Raw genomic sequence first — 8,870 nt, 5'->3', positions numbered from 1 at the left:
CTACCATAGAAACACCGCTATCTAGAGTGCACTCCTCATTTTATGTGGGTTCCGTCAGCGTTGAATCGCACTTGAAACGTTCAATGAACGTTTATCAACGAGAGCGCTCACCGACCAATGGGAAAGCGTCGTTTTGATGCGGTGAAAGTGGAGCGGCACAGTACGGTAGGGTGCGGCATGTCACTACCACAATGTACAACAAGTACAGCACAACACACAATTGCCGCGGCAAAGTGGGGTACTGCAAAGACAATAGGAAACAGCTCCAAGATGTCCCGCCGCAAATGGCCACAAATCCCCATTGTTTGCCGCAACTCGTCTTCTCCGTTATAAGCCGCCATGTGTCTGAAGTCTCAACCCGTTCTCTTGCAGAGTCTATCCGAAGACAGCTTCGCACAAATCGTGTCACTGTCAAAGACTTAGCCAACGATATGTTTAGTGTTGTCTGGTCGCGCTTGCAGACTCTCTCACGCCTGTCAAAGTGCAAGATATGTTTATTCCTTCTAGAGTTGAACTGCGTTCAAACAGACAATCGCGTCTTAATCAAACTTCAAATTAGTGGGGGTTCCAATGTAAAGGTTGTACTGAAACCTCAATAAAGAGTTTTTCTCATGTACAAGAGATTATAACAGTTATAGAAACTTCCAATATTGACACCACCATCCTTCCAGACTTGAACAGCACTCAAACAGAGACAGCTGCGTCTTAACCAAACCTCAAATTAGTTGTGGCTGCACAGAGAAGTAGTAGTGAGTTCTCAACAAGGAGTTCTTCTGTACACGAGTTTATAACAGTTATAGAAACTTCTAATATTGACACCACTATCCTTCACAAGTTGAACAGCATTGAAACATACATCATTAATTTGAATCTTTATCAAAATTCAAATTAGTGGAGTTTGCACATAGAAGTAGCAATGAGCTCCTCAACAAGGAGTTCTTCTGTACAAGTGATTATAACTTCAACTATAGAAATTTCCAATATTTTTTTTTCTATTGGTCAATACTATAGCCATCTAATGAGCTAATGAGCTAATGAGCTAATTTTTTCTATCCTAAATTACTACTTGAAAAATTGAACAGTGAATTTCTCATTAGAAACTCTTACTGCTATTGTTTAATTAATATGTACACTTATTGACTGCACTATAGAAGCTAGATTCACTCAATCACTGCTCTGCTCTTTCACTGGACACTACTTAAACAAGCACTACACTAGTTCAAACGGTTTCCTCCTTTTGAGCCTCCGCACCAACCCTCCATTGTCTAGCAGCTGGATCGCCTCGACGTTGTGTTCCAATATTGACACCACAATCTTTCCAGAGTTTTACGGCATTTAAAGAGACATGATAAATGCTCTAATCAAACTCAATGTTGTGGGCTGTTTCATAATGTGGTATTGATGACACTTCAATAATTTATAGTATTAATACGTAAATCAATATGAAATATAAGCTGCTAGAATACTAACTTAGTTGTGGCTGCTTTAGAGTATCAAGAATCGAGTAAACTATCAAGTCGACTATGTTGTTGAAAAATACTGTGGAAATAATTCACGTGGATAAATGTTTTTCTTCTTTTGTATCCAACTTTGAATGATTGAACTTCGTAGTTTTAAGACTTCTACAAGGAGACGTAAGAAATGTTTAGATATGATTTTCTCTACTTCCTATATAATTATGTTTTTACAAACAAATTATTATTAGAATTAAATTTTTGGATCAGACAGAAAACTTTAACTGAAACTAGTTTTGAGACCTTGAAAAAACTTTTGTTGTTTAATATCTGTTAGTATACTTTCTGTGTAGGAGTAGACATGACATGCTGTATTTTCCAAAAACGTTTTTGCAAGGACTTTATCGTTCACCACTGAATTCACTGAAGCAGCCTCAATCAAGCTACTGCTGTATTTATTTTAGCTCGAGCCAATAATATTATTTTTCCAATCCAAATAGGAGCTTTGAACTTCTCATGCTTATAATTTTCAAATAGATTTTCTACTTTAGTTCTTATTGAATTGAGGAAGGAAAGAATTGGTCAAAGATTCGATAAATCTATCTATCACTGTCCTTGGTGATGGGATGGACCCATTTAACAGCTTGATCAAGCTTTGAATATACTTTGCATATTCTTCTGGTGAAAATGGAATTTCATAAATCTCTCACTTCCCATTCTCTAAATACGTTTTTTCTCATTACTGAGTAGTGTACAAGCTTTGAAAATCGTTAGTCCTAGTACTAGTAACAGTTATATTAAAACATAATCAATGTACTGTAAAAAAGAAAAAATAAACATATCAATCAAAATTCATCTCATGCTGATCTATAGTTAGTTGATCAACATAATCAATCTACTGTAAATTGATAATTTCCATTTAATAAGCTTATATAGTTCAAAAAGGCTTTCTCTACAATCATTCACATTTATTTATTCATTCATTTTCATATATGAATAAATAATTTGATAATTATTATTGGAATATTTTATTCACCTGGAGCAGTAATTTTAAGACTCAAAATATTCTAACTACAATCGATTTAATACAATGATTAATAGTTTATTCATTTGTGTTGCAGGGCATTGAATAGTCTGCTTCGCAGTTGCAGTTAGTAGCTGAATTGAGCGAGGCAATGTGAAACAACCCTTTCAAAAAGACATCTTGAAACTATGTCATCGTATTTTGGAGTACGCTCAGTAAACGAAATCCCTTTTCCGATTATTTGCCCTGGTATAGAAAGGTAGTTCTCTCTAGAGAGTCATAACACTCGACTTTGCTCAAGAGAAGACAACTTCTCTGTTGAGTTTCTCTCCTGAGTGAGGCAACGTGTTGCAAGTTTGTTTTTAATAAACGAGAAACTTTCATAACGATAGATTTTCACAGCCATCTTACCTGATAAGGAGAGAGACAGTTTGCCATCTTCTGCACTTCACTCTCCCTCAATTCCTCTTTCCCCTTCTTTCTCTTCTTCTTCTCCTTTTCATCATCTTCTCTCTCATCTTTTCTACTCCTTTCATAGAGAACTTAGCACAGTTTCCGCCGCCTGGTGTGATGTTTGTCAGTTTCCAGCTTCAATTGTCTCTATTCAAGCACATTTCAGCAGTATTTGACTGTACACTTCCACACAATAGATTTCAAAGGTTTATGTCACTTTAAGTGAATGTTTTTCATGCTCTGATGACACGATGCAATCATTTCTAAGCTCATATAGTTTTATCATTGATTTTTTTCTCATCAAAGGTCCTCCAGCTGAACTTTATGCAAAATAATAATATTGAGATTTCATCTATAACATGGCATACCTCGAATGATTATGACTAAGAAATTTGATGAATATTTTTCGATTGTTTGGTGATTTTTCAAATACCGTTCCACAGTATTTCATTCTGATATTATAATATCTGCCATATTTATTCACCATATATTATTGTAACCTGAGTGATATAATATTCCAAGATACAGGCTATTCTATTAGCATCATGAGTAAATTCTCTTCTAGATTATAATCAATTAATAGTACCTATGTTGTTTTCAAGAAATGTATTGATGATGTTTCACGTAAGAGAAAGTAAAAATCAAAAAATTGAAAAAAATTGGGCGTTTAAGAGTTAAAGTCACTTGTTTCTGGTGACAAGTCTTCAATTTATTGGTCTCTATTCCAATCTTGAAATTACTCGAGTTACATGAAGTATTTTATAGTGATTATTTTACAACACTGAATCCTTTTCTTTATAAATCTTCCCTATATTGTAATCTGACATCAAATTTCCTTATTGAAATTTCCCTAAATGAATACTCATAAATCAGTTACCGAAGCTTATTTCTTACTTAAAAACTAATTATTCATCGCATCACCTACGCATAGCTCAGGGCAATCAGTGGAATCCATTAAGGACAGCCGGAAAAAAGAGGAAAACAAATTAGTGCTGTTCTGTAAGAAAATTGAGAGCATTTCAGCGCAAAGATGCAATCTAGATTAGTGCGGAAATTCGCGTTCATTGTCGGGACAAATTTCATGAAACCTATTGTATTATTTTGCGCTGCAGGCTGCTCTGTGTTTTGATAGCATATATAGGAGTTTATCAGTGTTTCAGATATGATGGCAAACGCAGTGTCGTCTAGCCACTATAGCCAGTGGCCCACTTTCTGAAATTAAAAGCTTAGAAGCTATCTCGGTTGGAAATTTATCGTCGACAATTCATTTTCCACCTCTTATACAAGTTTGAAGTAAATTTATGGTCGGACCGTGTCTAGCTAGGTAGCTGCTCTCAAAAGATACAATCGTCGTACCAACTGCTAGCTTCTTTCCGGATAAATTAATTTCGACTCAAAAGTTTAACTCTTAAATCACTCACAAACTTTACTACGGTTGCAGCCTCAAAAATTCATAAACGCTTTCTTTCGATTTTCTCGGAACAAAATCAAGATGTTCGCTTGGATTGTGATCTGGAAATGATTGAAATTGAATTTAATTTTAAAGTTTTCTCATAAAATATTTTTACAGTTCTGGATAAATAACAAATCAACTAGATAGTATGTTTGTGATACTTCAAGTGAAATATATTAATGCTTGATGTACTTTTAGTCCAGTCAAAGGTTATAGAGGGAAATGTTTGGCAGACTATTTTTGACCCCGCAGTTCGGTTTAGGGTAGTAAGGAGAAAACATATCAAAAGTCCTCACCCCTACCCACTGTGCTGAGGGGGTGGGGGTGGTTCAAAGGTACCATTTTTTGGTTTCTCGCATATAACTCGAAAACTATGTATCTTACGGACATATCTGTTATATACGAAATTGAAGCTTACATGATTTCCTACAATATTGATTTCACAACGTTTCCTATATCTCCTCTAGTTTTCGAGATATCCGCTCTTGAGGGTGTGACATTTTTGAAAAAACACATTTGCCTCTAATTTTTTTCAATTTTTGCTCATATAACTTTTTTAAAATCGATGGGAAAAATCCATGCTGATTATAAGCTTATAGAGCATTGAATTCTCTTCAATTTTATGTATAATTTTACACTCTTACAAATATTTCCCTACACCTTTTGCAGCAGCTTTAGTGTTGATTGTGAAATCTCCATTTTTGCAACAAAACAAACCAATTGTCAAAGGAATCTGGAGGGAATGTTTTAAACCAAATTTTTCACTCTGCAGCTTTGTTGAGACCAGTTAGGAGAAGAAAATAAATCAAAAGTCCCCATTCCTAACTCATGTTCTAAGGGTATGAGAGTGGTTTAAAAGCTGCATTTTTCAGCGTTTTGCTCCCTCGCTCATATCTTGAGAACAATGCGTTCAACTGACATAACTAACTATTCAAAAATGAAGCTTAATGAATTCTCTACACTTTTTGTTCAATGGAATTTTCTGATATTCCCAACAGTTCCCGAGTTATTCGCTCTTGAAGGTGTGTAATTATTAAAATGACAGGTTTTTATCCAATGTTTTGCTCTTATAGAGCTTACTAGCAAGAGCCCGTGCTTCGCAAGGAACTATTTTAGAACTTGACAAAATGAAAACTTGATGTAATGAAATTTTGAAGAATTGAGAATAGGTCTATAACCATCCTTGGTTAATTAAGAATCTATAAGCAAAATTTCAAGTTAATTAGTCCAGTAGTTCAGACGTGATGATGCGTCAAACATAATTTTCCTATCCCGTACGTGCATAAGCCAGCTCTTTACTTTATATAATTATTATAGATAATAGTTAACGACTAGCTCTTTACTTTATATAATTATTATAGATAATAGTTAACGACTGCAAGAGATAGGACTGTAGAACAGAATAGTGATGAAACTATGATAGCACCAGAAGTGTCTCAAACACAATAGTAGGTACTACATGAACTTATTGAAAGTGATTTGAAAAAATGTTAAAACAACAGAACTGAATCCTTATCATTCTACCTACATTTAGAGAGGCTTTTGTTTCAGCCGAATGGAAATCTATTTATAAAAAATTAATGTCTGTTTGTGTGTTTGTTTGTTCCCTGTAGACTTGAAAACTACTTGAAATAACGGCATGAAACTTTGGGAATATGTTGTGTGAATATTGGGGATGGTTTCTGAACAGAAATTTTAATAGTGGGGCTAATAATAATTATTCATTAATCCATTTTAGAGACATATGTTTTCGGAATAATGAATGCTACATGACTAAGCACATAGGAAGTCCGTATTGAGATGTAAATGAACATGTTGATTGTCAGATAAATTTCATGATTCACCAAATAAAGTCAAGTGTAACATGAGATACATTGGCGGTACGGAGTTCGCTGGGTAAGTTAGTTGTAAATTAAGCTTTATTATTAATAGACAATTCTGAAAAAGACAGGCTCAATCACCAGGAATACTATAAATCTATGAGGGACCAGTAAGCCATTAATTTTGAGTAGTTCAATTACTTCCATTATGGACACTGGAACTGGATACATTATGGACAATCAATACGTATGAAAGCTACCGTACAGAGTAAAAAACTTTTGATTGCAGTTACCCTGACTACTGTATTATGAATAACCATTCGGATCAAATATAAGGAATAACTCGCATCTCTCATCAACTCGTAATTTTTATTCACAAAATATTAACAAAAAATATATATATTAAGTTATATTTAATAAACTCATGGCTAGTACTCAAGTTTGTCTTTTTCTGGCCGTGCTACAAATGAATGTAGGTATATGTTTGACATTTTGTTTCTGTAATCTTGTTGTCTATTAAGAAAGTTTTCAATGTGATTTTTAATGGAAATAAAATTTGAATTTGAAAAAAGAATTATCAACAAACTCCTAACCAAAGAAAACCTTTGTGCTCTGTTCTAATCGGAGTGTATGAGACTCCATATACAGCTGATAGAAGGCGCAAACCGAACTGGCCAAGCATACAACGATGGAACAAACACGTGGTAAGCTTGCGCTCTCAATCAACGCAAAATCAATTCGATCAGCTAATTGATGAAATTGTTTTAAGCTTTCCAATGTTTACAACATATGTTAGAATATGATGTTTCAATTATTTCAGTTCCATATGGAGTTCACCTTACCATAAGCTTACTTAATAGGATCCTTTTTCATCCTTTGAAATTCTTAGAGGCAAAATATCTCAAAATCCGTTCTTAGTGCGCATCTAGCATGTTTGAAGAATATTTGTGCAAAGTTTTAAGTCTGTATACCAATTAGTTTGAGCTGTGGTGTGATTTTACATCAAAATTTTCGAATAGTGCCCTCTCCTAAACCCCCCTGTGCTCCTGATTGGAATTTTTCTGCATAGATCTGATTTTTTTCGTACCTGAACGAAAAAGTTCCTCATGACTTTGCTGTGCAATGAATGTTTTAAAAGTGATAATTTTGGGGGACCCAGCTCCCTCAGGGGGGGCAGATTCCTGAAAATCCTTTTCTAGTGGATGTTTTGAGGCTACAATAAACAATTATTGTGCGAAATTTCAAGTTTTTAGGCTTAGTAGTTTGGGCTGTGGTGGGATTTCAGTTTGTCGGGGCTTAGCCTTTTAGATATAGGTAGAAGAAGAAGAAGAAGAAGAAGAAGAAGAAGAAGAAGAAGAAGAAGAAGAAGAAGAAGAAGTAGAAGTAGAAGTGGAAGTAGAAGTGGAAGTGGAAGTAGAAGTAGAAGTAGAAGTAGAAGTAGAAGTAGAAGTGGAAGTAGAAGTAGAAGTAGACGTAGAAGTAGAAGTGGAAGTAGAAGTAGAAGTAGAAGTAGAAGTAGAAGTAGAAGTAGAAGTAGAAGTAGAAGTAGAAGTAGAAGTAGAAGTAGAAGTAGAAGTAGAAGTAGAAGTAGAAGTAGAAGTAGAAGTAGAAGTGGAAGTAGAAGTGGAAGTAGAAGTAGAAGTAGAAGTAGAAGTAGAAGTAGAAGTAGAAGTAGAAGTAGAAGTAGAAGTAGAAGTGGAAGTAGAAGTAGAAGAAGAAGAAGAAGAAGAAGAAGAAGAAGAAGAAGAAGATAGATTATTATGTTGCTTTGGCCTGTGATCTGTATAAATGTCCTGTAAGAACTAAAGGTGCGTTCACACATGCCGAACCGAACCGCGCAGCAAACCGTGCATTCCTCCGAACATCTTGCCTTTCAGTGAACATGAGCATAATTATGTTTCATAAAGTTAAAAATCAGCTGTACCGTATCATTCGCCATACTATACTCTTAACCATTCGCCGTGCCGCTTGCCTCTGTTCTAACTGCTCGCCTCACCTCACTCCGAACGCTGAACTTTTCAGCCAATCAGAGCCCTCGATTACAATTCGCCGTGCAGCTCGCTCCACAATATTTTGGCTATCCATCACATGTGAAAAACATGCGAACATGAATACAGAAGTATGGGCAATTTTTTATTTGATTAAATTCATGTTTTGAAGAATTCATTGTTACAAATGATAAATTGATAGGAGCTAATAAATATTTTCTAATTCAAATGAAATAACTTCTGAAAAAAATAATGATTGGATAAATACCAATATTGAATTATTGTTGACCAAGGACTCAGTACATCGACAATTCATTCAACTAATTCTTTATTGATAAAATTATAATCATTTTCTCTATTGATAATCAATTTCATCAACTAACTGAAAAAAGTACTTCAATTTTCATGAATTTATTAATAGAATTATATAAATCTAAAGTGTAGGTCATATCTAAATTCACAAAGAGTTCGATTCTTGTTGGCAAGATAGATGTTATTCAATGCAGAAATCATTGTTATTTTACTAAAAGATAGGATAAGTTGAATAGTTCTCTTTGAGGGGGAGTTTTGACAACCCACAAAACTCATTTTTTATTTGAGGAAATATCGAAAATGTGCATAGGATCTTATTTTTTGTTCAGCTTGCCAAAATACCCCTCATTTCAATATTAAAATTTT

This window comes from Nilaparvata lugens, chromosome 10, assembly GCF_014356525.2.
Source record: "Nilaparvata lugens isolate BPH chromosome 10, ASM1435652v1, whole genome shotgun sequence".
NCBI classification, from domain to species: domain Eukaryota; kingdom Metazoa; phylum Arthropoda; class Insecta; order Hemiptera; family Delphacidae; genus Nilaparvata; species Nilaparvata lugens.
Note: the sequence above shows the minus strand (reverse complement) of the source record.